The sequence below is a fragment of the Mirounga leonina genome, unplaced genomic scaffold, assembly GCF_011800145.1.
Source record: "Mirounga leonina isolate KUSES-001 unplaced genomic scaffold, KU_Mleo_1.0 Mir_115, whole genome shotgun sequence".
NCBI classification, from domain to species: domain Eukaryota; kingdom Metazoa; phylum Chordata; class Mammalia; order Carnivora; family Phocidae; genus Mirounga; species Mirounga leonina.
Window position 1 is genome coordinate 106,238,291 of NW_023270268.1, and position 20,692 is coordinate 106,258,982.

Consider the following 20,692-nt stretch of genomic DNA (forward strand, 5'->3'; position numbering starts at 1 on the left):
CTGTGAAATATTGTACAGAAATATTATTATGACTAGTTGTCCTGTGGCCTCTCCAGTATTGGAATAAATACTTCTCAGTTTATATTTAGTTGCTTTCCTTCCCTGAGTCTGTTTCTCTTATCTGTACACAACCAAGTCAAGGTAGCACCCTGGTGTGTTTGTGCCAGGCTGAAAGTGTCTGACCAAATGAGGATGCCTTGATGGTTTTTGACAAAGCAGAGTCCTAGTACTTACTCTCTATTTTTCACTATGTCCAAAAATTGCCTTTTCAAGAGTTATGAGGGTAGTTTTTGTTTCATTTTGTTTTTGTTGCTGTGGTGGTTCTCTTAATTCTGTTATTTAAACTCATGAAGGACTATAGAGAAATATTTGGGTTTTTTTCCTGATAGAAATACTTAATACATCAACCCAACACAAATCTTGTCTGAAATGTAAACAAACTACTAGATTAAATTAGAAATTAGAAGTTAAAATTAGAAAAAGATAATTAGAAAATATCAAAAATAATAAAGGAATCAATATAAAATATATTGAGATGTTCTACATGACAAAAGACTTACTTAGAATGCCAAAACCCACTGACTTTTTAATTCACTGCATTCAGTATACTACTCCCTTTTATATTACCCTATTTAGCCATTTCCAAGCCAACCTATCCCATAGTATATATAGCCTTTAGCAGCTGCTCCTAGTAAGAAATGCTGTGACATAGAAATGTTTATTGGAAACAGACATTTTCAAACTCACAATAACTTTACAAATATAAGTTATATCCCACTGATAAAATCCAGAACAAAACTGATTATCAGGGATTTGTAGTAGGGAGGTGGTTCTATTTTTTTTTCATTAAAATAGTAATATTATTTGTTATTGGAAGAAGTAGAAAAGATATATAATGCAATTTCATTTTCTAAGGTTTCTCTATTTTGCAAATGTTTAGATTATAGCAATTGTTATAAGTGTCCAGTAATGACTACATTCAAGGAGTAAACATAAATGTTTGTGGGTTATGATCACTAAACTAAATCAAAGGTTGTTCCAGTTTAAATATTCAAAGAATATCTGTATGTTTACAAATAGTTCTGTTCTTTTCCTCTAGAAATTCAAGTGATTCGAAAGATTGTAAATTAAACAAAACTAAGAAGAAGTAATCTAAGAAAATCACCTACCAAATAAATTTCATAGGGTGGACTTTCTCTTTTGCAGATTAAATTTAAAATTGTATGTAAAACAAAGAAACAAAACCTTAAAAAATAAATTTGATTCAACAAGATATAAACTATACTACATGTGTTTATGAATATCTACAGAAAAGGCTAAGTTATGGACCTTTTAATCCTCTGAACCCAGGTATGAAGACAAAGTAAGAATAAGATTTTTTCTAAGTAAGTTTTAAATTGCAAAACCATCCTAGAAATACTAAGCAACTACTAATAAAATCAGACACCTCTTAACGAAGCAGTTTCACAACAGGACAGCTTGAAAGATATCTCAAAGAAGATATAAATAAAAATAAAAACATTTTACATATAAAAATAAAAATTAATATAAAATAAAAATAAAATATAAATAACATTATATATATATAATGAAATATTACTCAGCTATGAAAAAGAATGAAATCTTGCCATTTGCAACAAAGTGGATGGAACTGGAGGGTATAATGCTATGTGAAATAAGTCAGTCAGAGAAGGACAAATACCATATGATTTCACTCATATGTGCAATTTAAGAAACAAAACAGATAAACAAAGGGTAAGGGAAGGGAAAATAAGATAAAAACAGAGAGGGAAGCAAACCATAAGAGACTTTTTTTTTTATAAAGATTTTATTTATTTGAGACAGAGAGAATGAGAGAGAGAGAGCACATGAGAGGGGGGAGGGTCAGAGGCAGAAGCAGGCTCCCTGCCGAGCAGGGAGCCCGATGCGGGACTCGATCCAGGGACTCCAGGATCATGACCTGAGCCAAAGGCAGTCGATTAACCAACTGAGCCACCCAGGCGCCCAAGAGACTCTTAACTATAGAAAACAAACAGAGATTTGCTGAAGGGAGGTGAGTAGGGGATGGGGTAATTGGGTGATGGGCACTAAGGAGGGCACTTGATGTAATGAGCACTGGCTATTACAGGCAACTGATGAATCATTAAATTCTACCCCTGAAACTAATAATACACTATACTGTGAATTAAATTGAATTTAAGTAATTTTTTTAAAAAAATCATTTAAAAAATCATAAAAAATATTGGAAATTCTGAATTTAATATTTACTAGTTATGTTTTGTTTGGCAAGTTATTTAACTATATAAAAATTTCTGAAGGTAGAATTGTGATGAAAATCAAAGAAAAATTGTTTATCATATTTGGAATATGTTACTCTAACACATAACATAGTGTTAACTATATTTTTGTTTGTTTAAATTCATCAATCTGACAATTTCATTCTTCACTTTGAGGAGGTCCTAAGGATTCATGTTGTGTTGTTCCCTATGAGAGGTAAGGCTATTCTGTATATTTCTTTAAATATAACTTCATGGATATCTTTTGTCAATGACATATGTAATGCCCATCCTCACAATCAAAATAATTTCAAGAAATAAATAAAATTTCAATCTTTCTGCCATTTTCCAATTTCACCTTCCCGAAATAACCAGAGTTATTTGTTTAGTTATCCAAAATCATTTCTACAGCATACATTCATATAAAAAACTCATTTTTTCCCTTAAAATACGTTCTACAACTTTCTTTTCCTATTTAAAAATACCATAATTTTGAATATTCAAATAAAAATGCTTCCAACTATAATGGCAATTTCTAAAAATTAGTTCACAAAAAAAAACACCAAACTTTATTATTTCTTCAAGTTTTTATTATAATTGGGATTAAATACCAATAAATTCAGGTCTAAATTTTATTATCTCACCCTGCCTTATAGAAGGAAAATTGAACTCTGTGTCTACATTTAGAATTACTTGAGTTAATTCTATGTCCATTATTCTTTTTCTTTTAATTGAGTTGCCTTAACTTCAGTAAATTGCTCTGGTGACCAGATTTCATTAGCGTGTGTATAAATTCTCAGCTGCATGTCTTGGCAATTTATCTATATTAGCAATTTCCAATAGCCCAAGAGAATACAACATGGTTGTTTTCTCCTTTTTGTTCTGGTGATCGTAGAATAAGCCTCATTCTTCAGTGAATTTGACATTTGAACTAAGATAAATTATTTCCAATCTTAAGTTCCTTCAGGACAGAGACTCAGACGTGTATTTTTCCAGTTCCTAACATAGAGCATTATACTTAGGCAAAGAAGACACTTTGAATCCTTGAATTGAAATATAATTTTTTGAAAGCTAGGGTATTATTTAGTACACTATATATCTACAAAAGATTGTATGCCCAAATTTTATGTACCCAGGTGGATATGGGAGCCAAAGTAGAGTAAGATACACCTGAGGGCGACTAGTATGTTTGAGCCTCAGTATTTCATTCTTTACTTCTAACAAAATGGGAATAATGAAAATAGTAAAAACTACTTCATAGAAGCATTGTGAGTATTAAAACAATATAAAGGAAATAGTATTGTCTGGCACATAATATGAACTCAGTGAGGGTGAGTGGTGGTCCTCAGACTTCTTGAGGGAAGAGGAAAATGAAGAAACATTTTTTGAATCCCTATCACGTGTCAAGTATGGTGGTTATAAGTGCTTTTCTTAGGTCACTCATGTTTTCATTATTAAATAATCAAATCTCTATATTACAAATAGAAATTAAGACTCAAGGAAGTTATAGTTATTTACTGACATGTGGTGAATAAGAGTTCAAGTCCAGAATGTCTCAGACCAGAGACCTTGCTCTTTCCTTAACACCCTGAACCAGAATGCTATGGCAATGTGGGTCACTAGCTTCTATTTATGATTTCTTGGTGAATTTTCTAGGTTATTATTATTAAACAATGTTCATTTGGAGGTAAGTGAAAAGAAAGCTTACATTTTCAAATACTAGCTTAAATATTTAGCAATACTCACGTACACACTATAGTGAACACTCAATGCATATGAACCATTGCTACTAGTAGCTGATAAAGGTGGGAATGAATATAATTATTTATTCTGTAATTCTGAATACAAAGAGAAAATGGTTACAGACTGGTGAGGTCAGCTGTTCTAGCATAGCTCCTTTGTACCTCCTTCTTTCCCCTGTGTTTTTCATGATAATGATCAACCCTGCTGATTTAAGTCACAGGTGATAGAAGGGAACTGCCAACAAATAATAGTAAGAACTCAGAAAATACTACATTTTATGGAAATGCTAAATCAAAGAGTCAAACCCTTCTGATTGAGGACAATAGACAGGATATTCTCAGCACCTAATGCAGTCTCTAATCTGGTATGAACCAAAATTTCAGCTATTTATGAAAATTACTTGCAGCAATTTTAATTTTAAGGCTTTGAAAATGCAGAGACCCCCTAATGAGAATTCTTTTCTACTTCAGAGTTTTCAATGTTGTCATTTCATTTAATGTGGCTCCTAGGTTTTTATATTCCTTTTTCAAGTTCCTAACATGTTAGAGGCTTGTTGTGGATTAACAAAGAAATATATGACAAAAATACATTTTGATAGCATTCTCTCACTTTAGATAACATTTTTCTTATATGAGTTTACAATAACACAAAAACACAACAGCAAAAGGAAAGCTTACAATGATATTAAACTTAATTCTCTCTTTGCTAATTATTCTCCAATGTATATATTTATATATTAATATTATATATTACTTTTATATATTTATTATATAATTATATATAGCATATAATTATATATATTAATTATATATACTTAATATATATTTATATATATAATCATGTCTGTTTATAGAGTGAAATTCCTTTATGGAGTAACCAAAAAACACAAAGTATTAAGTGAATATTTAGGAAGTTCTAGATCATAAACTATTATCCCAGAGAGATGTGTGTGTGTGTTTGTGTGTGTGTGTGTGTGTGTTTAAGCATCTTCAATGACTTAACATATCCCAGACTCCTGATTCTCATAATGTTTTCGAGCTTCCATAAATGCCAGGCTTTTGGTCATTTTTCTACCTGTGTAGCACATCACCCCAGCCAGAATCAGGTTTCCCCCACATTGTTGCTTATCTGAGAAAATAACCGTTCAAAAATTCCATTCAGATCAAAACAACTTTATGGCCTAATCAAGATTCATACCTGGATTCAGAAAGACTTGTATTGAGTATTGGTGGCATTGTACAGGATGACTAAGGCTTCAAGTAGGATTTCAATGAAATAAAAGTTATCTCTTGTAAAACTGATTATAATCTAAGTACAGATTTACATTACTCTGTTATTTTTAGGGGTTCTGTGTCTGTGTGTGTTGCGGGGGTGTTGGATGGGAGGCATGCACTTTTGCACGGTGAAAAGGAGACCAAGATATCATTTTTATCCATGTTGGCTGGGAATGCATGTAGGATGGCATCACCAGGTAACATACAGGATGCCCAGATAAATTTGAATTTCAGATAAATAATGAGGTTTTTTTTTAAAAGATTTTATTTATTTATTTGACAGAGAGAGACAAAGCAAGAGAGGGAACACAAGCAGGGGGAGTGGGAGAGGGAGAAGCAGGCTTCCTGCGGAGCAGGGAGCCCTACGCGGAGCTCGATCCCAGGACCCTAGGGTCATGACCTGAGCCGAAGGCAGACGCTTAATGACTGAGCCACCCAGGTGCCCCAAATAGTGAGTTTTTTAATATAAGAATATATCAAATATGGCATGGAGTATAGTTATACTAAAATATTATTCAATGTTAACCTAAAATTCAAATTTAACTGAGTGTTTTATATTTCTTGTTATATCTGGCAACCTTAATACAGGTACAAAGTTTCTAGAAAACAATTGGCGAGAACACAATAATTCCATTTAGACGTATTATTCTAAGGAAATAATATCAAAAATGCAGACAAAAATGTGCCTTTACAAAGATATTCCATTTCATGCACTGAATTTCACACATTTTCTAGGCACTGGGGATAAAACAAAGAAGAATGCCATAAGATTCTTGCATTCATAGAGCTGGCATTCTCACAGAAAACTGAAAATGTTAAAATAAATAAAATATCAGTTCCATGATAAGAATGAAACTAGATAATATGAGAGAGGGACAAAGAAGCTGCTTTTCATTGGCTGTTAAGGGAAAGCCTTAGTGTAAAAGTGACATTTAGGCTGAGAAATAAATAAAAAGTAAGAGCCAGAAGTAGTAGACATGCTGAATGTGGGAAACAACAGAAAGGTTGTAAAACTTCGTGTATTAAAACAACGGCAAGAAAAGTCACAGTGTGGCTGGAGACAGTAAATGCAGGAAGAGTCTATGAGACAAAGCAAAGTTGTAGGGATTTACAGGTTCTGATTAATTTGAGATCCAAAAGATCAGAGTACTGAATTCAGATTTTATAGTAAATGCAGTAAGAAACAAAAACGGGGTTAAGCAGATAGATGGGATAAGATGTAATTTTTGTTTTATAAGGATACTTCTAGTAAGTGGATGGTAAACAGTCACATGTGCAAACTAGGCAACCGTTGAGGAGTGTCTTGTGGGAGAGACTAAGGTAGTAGTAGGGAGATGATAACTGCATGTATAAGGAACACAATGAGTTCAAGGTGGCGGGGTTTCCTGGCACCTTGGCTGTGGGGATTAAGATAAGAGAGGAGTCAACAGTACCTGGTACTCTTTTTTGGTTTACTCAAATAGTAGATGGTGACAACATTAGAGAGGTTTGTATAACTAAAGGAGTTTGTGGACTGGGAGTTTAACTTGGGATATGTTAACTTTGAGAAACTTATAAGATATTCATGTGAAGATGTAAAGAAGCAGGTGGCTGTGAGTTTGGAAACCAGGAGAGAGATCAGGCTGAAGATGTAACTTGGCGTTTAGGTATTTAAAGGCATAGCAGTGATGAGAGATTTTCTAGAAGAGGCAATAAACAGAGAAGGAAGTGGTAACAAATTTGAGCCCTGAAAAAGAGATCTCGAAGAGCAGCCAGCCAGAGACTGAGGAGGAGTAGACAGTGAGTAAAGAGAAAATCCAACAGAGAATAATACACAAAAAAAACTAAGATAGTGTTTTTTTCAGAAAATAAGATTGGTCAAACTAGGTAGAATGAACCTCGTGAAAGGGTAATTTGAGAGATGGGGAGAGCTCATGTAGTATTTGGTAATATGACAGTTACTGGTGATGGGGTATGAGTAGATTCGGTGGAGTGGTCAGGAGCAGAAGTCTGGCTGAACTTAATGAAGGGGAAAATGCAGATGAGAAAGTGAGTATAAAGCTACTGACAACATATTCAAGGAGCTGTGCTATAAAAGGAAGCAAAGAAATGTGGTTATATTTTAAAGGAAGGTTTTTTTCTTCTAATAGATGAAAGAACCTAAAGAATATTTTATGTTGATGAAGATATTCAATAGAGAAGGAGGAATTGATGGTGTGGAAGAGAGAGAAATTGCAAGATTAATTACCTTGAAAGATGATATAGGATGGGATCTCGAGCTCAAGTGGAAGGATTGACCTTTGATAAGATTAGGGTGCTTCCTGAATTGTAGCAATGATCAGATGACAGTAAAGGGGGAGGAGAGTATATGGAAAGTTCGAAATAATAAAAGAAAATATTTAATACTTTGAAATATGGATTCCACTTTAAAAATACAAGAACTGGGAAATGAACCATATCATGTAATGTAATGCAGCCATTAATATGAATATTTTAACGAGAAAGGGAAAAAAACCCTCAGTGTTAATTTAAAAAGGATTAACACCATGTATATATAGTATGATATCAAGTATGTAAAAAAAAAATATGTAAAAATAGCAGAACCTATGCTAAAATACTAATAGTGGTTAAATATGGGCTTTGTTATTATGGCTACAGATTATTTCATACTTTACATATTTACATAACAGGGAAATACTTTTAAGTGGTGTTTCACAGTAATGGATTAAGACCACATGAAAAGGGATTCTCTATCCCTCTTCACCAATCTCTACATATGAGTCAAGTAATTCTAATACTAATTCTAGTTTATTTTTAGAAATTTCAAATGGAAGGTCAAGTAGTGAATAAATTATGTATAATCAAGGACTGCTTTTAGATATATTTGAGAGTCTCCTGAAGAAAGACTCCATAGAAGAAAAAGAAATTGTATCCATCATTTTAGAATGATCTATTCAATACAATCATCAGGCTATACTCTTTACCACAAGAAGAGGAAGAGGTGTAAGAATTGACAAAAAGTATACAAACAAGGGCAGAAGACAACACTGTAAAACAAATGTATATCCAAGAACCACTTTTTTTTTTTAGTTATTATGTTCATTTAGCCACTGTATATACATAATTAGTTTTTGATGTAGTGTTCAATGATTCATTTAAGTATAACACCCAGGGCTCATCACAGCACCTGCCCTCCTCAATACCCACCACCTGGTTACCCCCTCCCCCACCCCCTTCCCCATTGAAACCCTCAGTTTGTTTCCTGGAGTCCATAGTCTCTCATGGTTCATCTCCCTCTCTGATTTCTCCCCCTTCAGTTTTCCCTCCCTTCCGCTATGGTCCTCTGTGCTATTGCTTATGTTCCACATGTGATGAAACCATATGATAATTGTCTTTCTCTGCTTGACTTATTTCACTTGACATAATCCCCTCCAGTTCCATCCATGTCGATGCAAATGGTGGGTATTCATCATTTCTGATGGCTGAATAATATTCCATTGTGTATATGAACCACATTTTCTTTATCCATTCATCTGTTAAAGGGCATCTCAGCTCCTTCCACAGTTTGGCTATTACGGACGTTGTTGCTATGAACATTGGGGTGCACATGCCCCTTCTTTTCACTACATTGTTGAGGTTAATGTAGAGCATGAAATCAGCCATAATACCTGGCTTGCTAAAATTTAACACAGAGGCTGCTGGGGGCAAGAGAGGGTTTCAGAGAAGGGCATGGGCCTTTGGAATGCTGGGGCCTGCCTGACCACTCTGCCATTGAAATGCCATGGAGAGTTACCTTCCCTGAAGCTCTCTTAGCCCAAACAGCCTCCCTGTGATCTAAGAGATGTGTGCATTTTCTTTAGGCTGTTTAGTAGAACACACAGATTAGTATATCTTATCTTTCTTGTAAATCCTCTGTTTCAGTAAGACCCCTTGTCACACATCACTTGCTTGAGAAACAGTGATAAAGATATCCTGAAGGACCAATTAAAGAGGGATCAAAGAAGAGCAAAGGGTCTTCGTCTCTGAGCATTGACCCTTCTCCTCTCTTTCATGGCAAAGTTTGGAGTAATCTTTCATCCATCAGTACAGGGATTGCTGGCCATTCCCGGCACTACGCTGTATCTTTGGCATAAATACCTAGTAGTGTAATTGCTGGGTCATAGGGTAGCTCTATTCTTAACATCTTGAAGAACCTCCATACTGTTTTCCAGAGTGGCTGTACCAACTTGCATTCCCACCAACAGTGTAAGAGAGTTCCCATTTCTCCACATCTTCTCCAACATTCATTGTTTCCTGTTTTGTTATTTTTTGCCATTCTAACTGGTGTAAGGTGGTATCTCATTGTGGTTTTGATTTGTATTTTCCTGATGGCTAGTAATATTGAGCATTTTTTCACGTGTCTGTTAGCCATTTGTATGTCTTCTTTTGAGAAGTGTCTGTTCATGTCTTCTGCCCATTTTTTGACTTGATTATTTGTTTTTTGGGTGTTGAGTTTGAGAAGTTTTTTTTAGATCTTGGATACCTGCCTTTGTCTGTAGTGTCATTTGCAAATATCTTCTCCCATTCTGTGGGGTGACTCTGTTTTATTGCATGTTTCCTTTGCTGTGCAGAAGATTTTTATCTTGATGAAGTCCCAAAAGTTCATTTTCACTTTTGTTTCCCTTGCCTTTGGAGATGTGTCTTGAAAGAAGTTGCTGTAGCTGATGTCAAAGAAGTTACTGCCTATATTCTCCTCTAGGAATTTGATGGATTCCTGTCTCACATTGAGGTCTTTCATCCATTTTGAGTTTATCTTTGTGTATGGTGTTAGAGAATGTTCGAGTTTCATTCTTCTGTATATAGCTGTCCAATTTGCCCAGCACCATTTATTGAAGAGACTGTCTTTTTTCCATTGCATATTTTTTCCTGCTTTGTCGAAAATTAGTTGACCATAGAATTGAGGGTCCATATCTGGGCTCTCTATTCTGTTCCATTGGTCTATATGTCTGTTTTTGTGCCGGTACCATGCTGTCATGGTGATCACAGCTTTGTAATATAGCTTGAAATCGGGCAACGTGATGCCCCCAGCTTTGTTTTTCTTTTTCAATATTTCCTTGGCAATTCGGGGTCTTTTCTGATTCCATACAAATTTTAGGATTTTTTGTTCCAGCTCTTTGAAAAATGCCAGTGGTATTTTAATAGGGATAGCATTGAAAGTGTAAATTGCTCTGGGCAGGATAGACATTTTAACAATGTTTTTTCTTCTAATCCATGGGCATGGAATATTTTTCCATCTTTTTGTGTCTTCCTCAATTTCTCCCATAAGTGTTCTATAGTTTCTAGAGTATAGATCCTTTACCTCTTTAGTTAGGTTTATTCCTAGGTATCTTATGGCTTTTGTTGCTATTGTGAATGGAATTGATTCCTTAATTTCTCTTTCTACAGTTACATTGTTAGTGTACAGGAAAGCAACTGATTTCTGTGCATTGATTTTTGTATCCTGCCACATTGCTGAATTGCTATATGAGTTCTAGTAATTTGCGGTGGAGTCTTTTGGGTTTCACATAAAGTATCATGTCATCTGCGAAGAGGGACAGTTTGACTTCTTCTTTGCTAATTTGGATGCCTTTTATAACTTTTTGTTGTCCGATTGTTATTGCTAGGACTTCTAGTACTATGTTGAACAATAGCCCACTCTCACCAAGAACCACTTTAATCTCCACAAAGGAAAGTCTAGAGGAGGTACTGAGGAGGAAACCTGATTTGTTTCAGATTCATTATTCAGCAGTGTCAATTATTCTTAGATCCTGCAACCTAGTCTCATTCCTATAGCTTTTAATTTAAATAAGAGATCTTGAAGGTTCAGTGATTTTTTTTTTAAATCATAGGTCTCCTCTTTGAACACATTATTAAATATATATTATTAAAACATCTAGTTTTCAGTTATAGTTAGAGGTCACTTCAAACAGGTAAAATGGCAAAAGAAAAATAAAGTGACCACTTTCTTTTCAGGATATAAATATGCTAGAACCTTTAAAATTTGTAACGTATTATGCATCTTTGGTAGAGCCTTTCAAATAAGTGTGTCATCATTATATAATAATAGGTTAAAAATCTACTGGCAACCATGTGATACTCTGCTGGGGATTTTCTTCTTAGCTGTTGTTCATCTCATTAAATAGATTGTAACACCCTGAAGAATAGGAACTGCATCTCATTCATGCTTACATTCCCAGAATGCAGCGTGGTTCCTGGAATCTGCTAAGGGGACAATATATTTGTTGAAAAAAAAATAAATAAAAGGAAGAAAGGAGGGAAGGGAGAGAAGAAGAGTATATGTCCTCCAAGAAACCTCATAGTCTCAAAGGCTGCTAAGTATTTTTTACAACATAATGTTTCTTTTCATGGCTTCTGAAGAAATCATTCTCCAAAACAGTTGGAATTTCATGGAGCAATCATTCTCATTGGCTGTACTTGAGAGGTTTGAGAGGCCATCAGTCTTTAAGGCTGTTTGTTGATCTGGAACATTTTATCAAAAATGTTTTGAAAATTAGAAATGAAAAAAAAAAGTCCTCTGTTCTGTCCTAAGGGAGACTTATTTCTAATCGATTGAACATGCCTGAATGCATTCTTTAGTCTTTGTAGAAGTATTAAAACAATGACTCATCTTGTAGTAGCATAATAATAGACAGCATCAGTTGTGAATATAGAACAGCCACTTGTAAACATCATGAATATATCCAAAGCAGCAACTGGGCCATATTTTAAAGTGACTTATCTACAGCATTCATGTTGTAGAATTATTCAGATTAAAACAGAAAAAAAAAATGGCTTAATTCAGAATTCAAGCATTTACCCAATATTTTTTTCACTCTCTCATAATAGGGAGTCACACAGAATGAAAACTAGGGAAACTGGACAATGGTAATTGAGAGGGGAGTGCTATTTCTGACCACCAAGATGTATTTATCTTTATGCGAGGAATCAATATGTTGATTGCATATTTTAAGAGCTATTTTTCAAACCATGATGAGTATTTTACCAAACTTGAAAAAGTTTTGTATTCTGAATCATTATTTTTTCCTTTGCTTTCTAAGATATAAAAAGATATGTAATCATCTTTATCCGATTTCCCCCTAAATCTAGTTCCCTTAGGAAAGTCTATTCTAAACAAAGTAAAGCCTCTAAAAAAGAAAACAAAAGATCTATAAATTATATATACTAAAAAAAAGTCACAAGTTTTCCAAATGATATTAAACAACTTCTCCTTTTTGTTGTTTCCAAAATGCAGATACCAAATATCAATATAATTTACCTAAATAATTATACTTTTCTGAAGATTGTTTAATCCCCATTGAAAAAAATTCACACTTACAAATCAGGTAAGACTCTGCCAAGAATTGAGTGTAGCTAATTAATATGTTGTTCCAAAGTCAACCAAAAAACCAATCCTTTAAAAATAAGGGACTGAAAAAATGGAGGGAGACAGAACTTGTCCTGAGAGAACAAACAAGGGAAGAAGGACTGAATACCAATTACTATACTTATTTTGAAGGGCAGATTTTTTTTTTAATTATTACATTTTTATTTACTTGAAAGAGAGTGCATGAACACAAGCTGGGGAGAGGGAGAGAATCCCCAAGCAGACTCACCACTGAGTGGGAGCCCCACTCCAGTCTCCATCTCATGACCCATGAGATTACAACCTGAGCTGAAACCAAGAGCCAGATGCTCAACTGACTAAGCCACCCAGGTGCCCCTTCAAGAGAAGATTTTTTAAATCATTGCTTTCACACCATATACTACTACTCAAAGACAAGGAGAAGTGGTACATTAAATCTTTGGAGGTGTTTTTCGTTCTATTTCCTGCTTTTTTTTTCCCAAGTATGTTTATAGGACTGTAAAATCTGTAAGAAGAGAACTTTTTACATTATTTGGGCATTCAAATAATAAAATAGTAAAGCCTAAGCATTATTTTTGCCTTTTTAAATATGTGATATTTTAAAGGGAAAATAAATATATTTCTTAGAATTTTAAATAATTTTAAAAGTTCATTTTAGTGACATAGAAAATAAAAAGAGAACTATTCTTTATTCTTAAATGGGAAAATACTAATGATGTTAATACCACAGAAGAAAAAATGAATTAAAGAAGAACAAACCAACTAAGGTTTAAAAGGTTTAAAAAAGGAGGTGTTGCCTTTCAGGAATTCTAAACAATGTCAAAATACCGATCTTCTTTCAATGGAAGTCAGAGTTCCAAAATTTGTTAAAATGCTAAGACTAAAAAATGCAAATATAGGAAATTCCTATCACCTAGTAGCTAGATAATCCTCTCAAAACAAGAAGAAATTACAAAGTAATGATAAATGATTATACTAAGAAGGTAGAATGAAAGAAGAAAGTTTAAATGTTCAATCATCTATATTTTCTCTAAAAAATTACTATTAAGGGGCTCCTGGGTGACTCAGTCAGTTAAGCATCAGACTCTTGATTTTAGGTCAGGTCATGATCTCTTGGTTGTGAGACTGAACCCCACATCAGGCTCTATGCTGGGCATGGAGCCTGCTTAAGATTCTCTCTCTCCCTCACCTTCTGCCTCTCCTCATCTGCACCCTAAAAATTAAATTTTTTTAAATTATTTTTTTTAATTAAAAATGACTATTATGTGCACTCTATATGTTTAAAAATAGAAAAATGGACACTTGGTTAGCTTAGTTGGTAGAGCATGTCACTCTTGATATCAGGGTTGTCAGTTTAAGCCCCATGTTGGGCATGGAAACTCTTTTAAAAAATAATAAAATTTTAAAAACCCACATCTTAAAAATAATAGAAAAATACATCCTTGGAACCAAGGAGCTTTCCAAAGCATGACTGGATCATGAAATTCTGCTTCTCCTGTCAGAGTAAACATATCAGTGTCTTCCATTCCTTTCCTTTATGTTTTTCACAGGTGTTGAGGAGACAGTTTGAAACAGAGTAATTTGGTAAATGGTCTATTGTGTTTACACAGAGAGGTACAAACACAAGATTTTTATCCAATTTGGTAATCTTATTCCTTGGCAGTGTTTAAATATGCACAACAGCTGCAACTAGTCTCAGATCTGACTAACAATTTATCCACCAAAAGCAACTTTCATCAAGAAGAAACACTGAGAAAATAATGGAGCATCATTTGAGCATCGCACCCTGTCTTTAATCAAGCAGTAACAGAAACAGACTTTCCAAATCATTAGCAGTGTTCTTTTAACATGATCATGTATACATGATGTCCCAATCTCAAATGCCATAAGAATATCTTCTCATTTCCCAAGATAGACTATGGAAAAGCCATTTGTCCAACTCCATTATTTCGCTATTTTTTTATAAAAAACATGGACAGTTGTGATATCTCTATTAACAATAACATTAATTCACCTCATAAATCTTGTTAATCCCCATTTTGCTTACTAGAAACAAATAAAATGTCTGGACCTGGCTTCAAGATTAATATGGAACCAAACCACAATTAAAACCCAGTCAACAGTTAAAGAATCAAGTAAAGATCAATAAAATGGGAAAATATCCTTATTATTAAATTAAACATGAGAACTGGATAGATAGACTTTGGGAACACAGTTCAAATTGTCTTTGGCTTTAGAACTGATAAATGCATTTCTATTCTGTTTGTAATACCTGAAGAATATTAATAGTTCTAATTGTCTGTGAATATTATATATTTTATCATTCTATGAAGCCCAAACAAGTATTTTTTTTATCAGAAATCTGCAATCAACTACCAAAATAGACCCAAGAGAAAAAAGAGACCCATACAATCTTGTCCTATAATCCCTAAGGGTACTGAATGAGTTTAAAGACTCTTAGGCAAAAATTATCATACTAAAATGATTTAGGCAACAATAATCACAGACCACTATACATATATGAGAATGGCCCAAACTTGGAAGTAACTAAGATGTCCTTCAGTCAGTGAATGGATATTAAATAAACTATGATAAGTACAGACAATGACATATTATCTAGCTCTCAAAACCAATGAGTTATCAAACCATGAAAATATATAAAGGAACCTTAAATGCCTGTTACAGAGTAAAAGAAGCCAATCTGTTTGATTCTAACTATATGACATTATGAAAAAGACAAAACTATGAAGAAAGAAAAAAATATCAATGCTTACCAAGGTGGGGATAGGGACACATATAGAGGCAGAATACAGAGGAATTTTAGGGCAGTAAAAATACTTTGTATACTATAATGATGGATCCATTTTCTTATATAAGTATCCAAACCTATAGGATGTGCAGTAACAAGAGTGAGTCCCAAGGTAAACTCTGGACTTGAGTGATTATGATGTGTCAATGTAAGTTTATCCTTGGTAAAAATTGTACCATTCTGGTGATTGATGTGTATAATGGAAGAGGCTATGCATGTGTGGAGAGAGTATACAGAAAACCTCTGTATCTTTCTCTCAATTTTGTTGTAAACCTACAAATGTTCTTAAAAAAAAAAAAGTCTTTAAAAAATGTAGCAGGATTTAAGAAAAATAATCTTCAAAGGACTAATACACACTTATCAGTAGCTAGGAATAAGTTAACCATTATGTGACCAAGAAATTCATAGATAAAAGTACAAAGAATTATTGACAACCTTAAAGAAAACCTGTAATATGGAGAGAGAGAGAAAATATGAAGCTTGTTTACAACTATATTACAAAGCTATAGTAATCAAAATAGTATGGTTTTGACATAAAAACAGACACATAGATCAATGGAACAGAATAGAGAGCCCAGAAATAAACCCATACATATATGATCAATTAACTCATAAGAAGCCAAGAATATACAATGGGAAAAGGACACTCTCTTCTGTAAATGGTGTTGGGAAAACTGGATAGCTATATGCAAAAGAAAGAAACTGGGCCACTGTCATACACCATACACAAAAACTAATTTAAAACTTTAAAAACTTGAATGTAAGACCTAAATCCATAAAAATCCTAGAAGGGAATATAGGTGGGTATGCTCCTTAACATTGGCATTGCCATGATTATTTTTTTTCTGGATTTGTTACTAAAAGCAAAAATTAACAAATAGGACTACAGCAAACTAAAAATTTCTGCCAAACAAAGGAAACCATCAACAAAATAACAAGGCAACCTACTGAACAGGAGAAAATATTTGCAAATCATGTATTTGATAAGGGGTTAATATCCAAAATATGTAAAAAATTCATACAAAATCAATAGCAAAAAAAGAAAATGAGCCAATTTAAAAATGGGCAGAGGATCTGAATAGACATTTTTCCAAAAAAGAAGTGCAGACACCCAACAAGTACATGAAAAGTGATCAACAACCATTCATTGAGGGAATATAAATTTAAATCACTATTAGACATTACTTCACACCTGTTAGAATGACTATTATCAAAGAGACAGAAATAACAAGTGTTTGTGAGGTTGTGAAGATAAGGAAACACTTGTGCACTGTTGGTGAGATTGTAAATAGATGTAACCACTATGGAAAACAATATGGACTTTCTTCAAAGAATTAAAAATCATAATACCATATGATCCAGCAATACCACTACTATTTACCTGACAGAAATGAAAATGCTAAATCAAAAAGATAGCTGTACTTCCATGTCCATTGTAGCACTATTTACAATAACTAAGACATGGAAACAACCTAAGTATCCATTGACAGATGAATGGATAAAGAAAAGTGTGATATATATGTATACACATACATACTTACTTACACATACACACACACACACACACACATACACGAGTATCACACAGTCCTAAAATGAAGAAAGTTTTGCCATTTGCCTTAAAGGTTATGCTAAGTGAAATAAGTCAGACAGAGAAAGACCAATACAATATGAACTCAGTTAATATGTGGAATCTAAAAACAAAAACACATAGATATAGAGAACAGACTGGCAGATGCCAAAGGCAGGGGGTGGGTGTGGGCAAAATAGGGAAAGGGGTCAAAAGGCATAAATATCCAGTTATAAAATAACTAAGTCATGACATGTAATGAACAACATAGACACTATAGTTAATAACACTGTATTGTAGGGCGCCTGGGTGGCTCAGTTGGTTAAGCGACTGCCTTTGGCTCAGGTCATGATCCTGGAGTCCTGGGATCAAGTCCCACATTGGGCTCCCTGCTCAGCAGGAGTCTGCTTCTCCCTCTGACCCTCCTCCCTCTCATGCTCTCTCTCATTCTCTCTCTCACAAATAAATAAAATCTTAAAAAAAAAAAAAAACCACTGTATTGTATATTTGAAAATTACTAGGAAAGTAGATCTTAAAAGTTCTCATTACAAGAAAAAATTCATAACTATGTATGGTGATGGATGTTCACTAGACTTATTATGATCATTTTACAATATAAACAAGTATAAAATTAATATTGTACATCTGAAACTAAAAAATTATTAGTTGTCTATTATATTGCAATAAAAATTTAAAAGGAAGGTGTAAAGATTCAATAGTGTGAAGATTTTTTTCTCCCTAAGTAAGCTATAAATCAGTGTTATCCCTAAGAGCTTCTCAAAGACTATGACAAGATAATTTTCAAATTCATATCAAAGAGGAAGGATCCAAAAACAATCAATATAACTTCGGAAAATGAAAAGATGAAGCTGTAACTTTAGCAATTAAGACAATAAGGTATTAACAAAAAAAAAATGACAAATAGACAGTAAAAATAATAAAATAGACTAATGCTTATCCAAAAATATGGTACAAGATTTTGTACAACAAAAATCAATACAAAGGGATTCAATCAGTAGTACTGACAATTGACTAACCATATGGAAAAAAAATTTAATTTTAAATTCCCATGTAAGTTTAATAACAAATAAAATTAAAATTTTGGAAAAGAAAGTTTTAACATTGATTATGAAAAGATGTTTGACAGCAAAAGCCAAAGTATAAAATAAAATTTAAGTTTGAAAATATTTAAAAACTTCAATATAACAAAAACAAATTTTAAAGACAAGCTACATAGTGGTAGAAGATGACTGCATTACATATTTATTCAATGTACAACAGATGTCTAAGAGGTGTCTATAAAATGGCATGTCTATAAAATGGCACCTCTATTACTTGTAGAAATACTTGGAATACACAAGATAAAAAGTAAAGATACATGAGCTGATAGAGCTCACAAACTGGTAGGAGAGGTATATAGAAAATGAAAAGTAAACATAAGAAGTTAATAAGTTCAACATAGAAAACTAATGAGAACATAATCATTTTAATACCTATCTTTCTCAAATTATTTCAAAAAAAGATTGAAGAGGAGAGAATATTTCCAAACTCATTTTATAAGGCGAGCATTACCAATACCAGAACCAGACAAAAAAATCACAAAAAAAAAGAAATTATAGGCCAATATCTCTGATGAACATAGATGCAAAGATTGTCAACAAAATATTGGCAGACTTAATTCAAAAATATATAAAAAGAATCATACACCATAATCAACTGGGACTAATTTTAGGGATGCAATGATGTTTCAACATTTGCAAAATCAGTGTGATACACATTAAGAAAATGAAATATAAAAATTATATGATCTTTTCAACAGATGCAAAAAAAGCATTTGAAGAATTCAATTACATTTATAATAAAAACTTTCAACGAAGTGGGTATAGAGGGAACATACGTCAACATATAAAGGCCATATATAACAAACCCATAGCTAACATCAATCAGCAGTGAAAAGCTGAAAGCTCTTCCTCTAAAATCAGGAACAAGATAAAGATGTCCACTCTTGCCACGTTTATTCAGTATAGTACTGAAAATCCAAACTACAGCAATAAAAGAAATAAAAGTAATCCAAATAAGAAAGGAACAACTAAAACTAATACTATTTGCAGGTAATGTGATACTACATATAGAAAACCCTAAGGTGTCCACCGAAGAAGTGTTAAAATTAATAAATTCATTCAGAAAAGCTGCAGGATATGAAATCAACAAACAGAAATCTGTGGTGCTTCTATGCACTAATAATGAATTATCAGAAAAAGAAATTAATAAAACATTTCCATTTACAATTGCATCCAAAACAATAAAATAGAAAGGAATAAATTTAACCAAGGAGGTAAATGATCTGTTCTGTGAAAACTATAGGACACTGATGGAAAGAAATTGAAGGGATACAAATAAATGGAAAGCTATATCATACCCACAGATTAGAATAATATCGTTAAAATGTCCATACTCCCCAAAGTGATTTACAGATTTGATGCAAGAGCACTGGGTGTTATATGTAAGTGATGAATTACTAAATCCTACTCCTGAAACTAATATTACAATATATTGTTAATTAACTAGAATTTCAATAAAAACTTAAAAAATTAAAAATAAAAACTTGAAACATAAAAAATGAACTGTATTGCAGGGGTTCTGGTGCTCCCAGGTAAGAAATTAAAAGGGTTACTCTGTAGACAATGGCAAGCCAATAAAAGTTTTTAAACTGAAAAAACACACCACCAACAAAACAAGGGCATTTTTCACACAACTAGAACAAATAATTCTAAAATTTGTATGGAACCACAAAACACCTGAATAGTCAAAACACTCTTGAGAAAGAACAAAGTTAGAGTTATGCTCACTGATTTCAAACTATATTAGAAAGCTATAATAATCAAAACAATATGTTACTGGCATAAAAGCAAACACAAAGATCAATGGAACAAAATTAAGAGCCAAGAAATAAACCCAAACACATACGGAAATTAATTTACAACAAAGGAGCCAAGAACATACAATGGAGAAAGGACAGTCTTTTCAATAACTGGAGCTGGGACAGCTGGACACCCATAAGCAAAAGAATGAAACTATACCACTAACTAACACCATACACACAAATTAACAAATTAACTCAACATGAATGGAAGACTTGAATGTAAGACCTGAAGCGATAAAATTCCTAAAACAAATTATAGACAGCAACTCCTCAGAATTGATTTTAGCAATGTGTTTGTTGTTCTGATGCCAAAGACATGTGAAACACAAGCTAAAATAAACAAATGGGACTACATCAAACTATAAAGCTATTGCACAATGAGGTAAATCATCAGGAAAATTAAAAGGCATACCACTGATTGGGGGAAGATATTTACAAATCATCTATCTAATAAGGGGTTAATATCAAAAATATATAAAAAATTCACACACACCATCAATAAAAAACCTAGCAGATCTGAATAGACATTTTTCCAAAGAAGGCATACAGATGACCAACAGGCAAATGAGAAGATGTTCAACAGGACTAATTATTAGGGAACTACAAATCAAAAACACAATGAGATATCATCTCACATCTTTAGAAAAGCTACTATCAAAAAGACAAGAAATAACAAATGTGGCTGAGGATGTAGAAAAACAGGAACCTTTGTGCAATCTTGATGGGAATTTAACTTG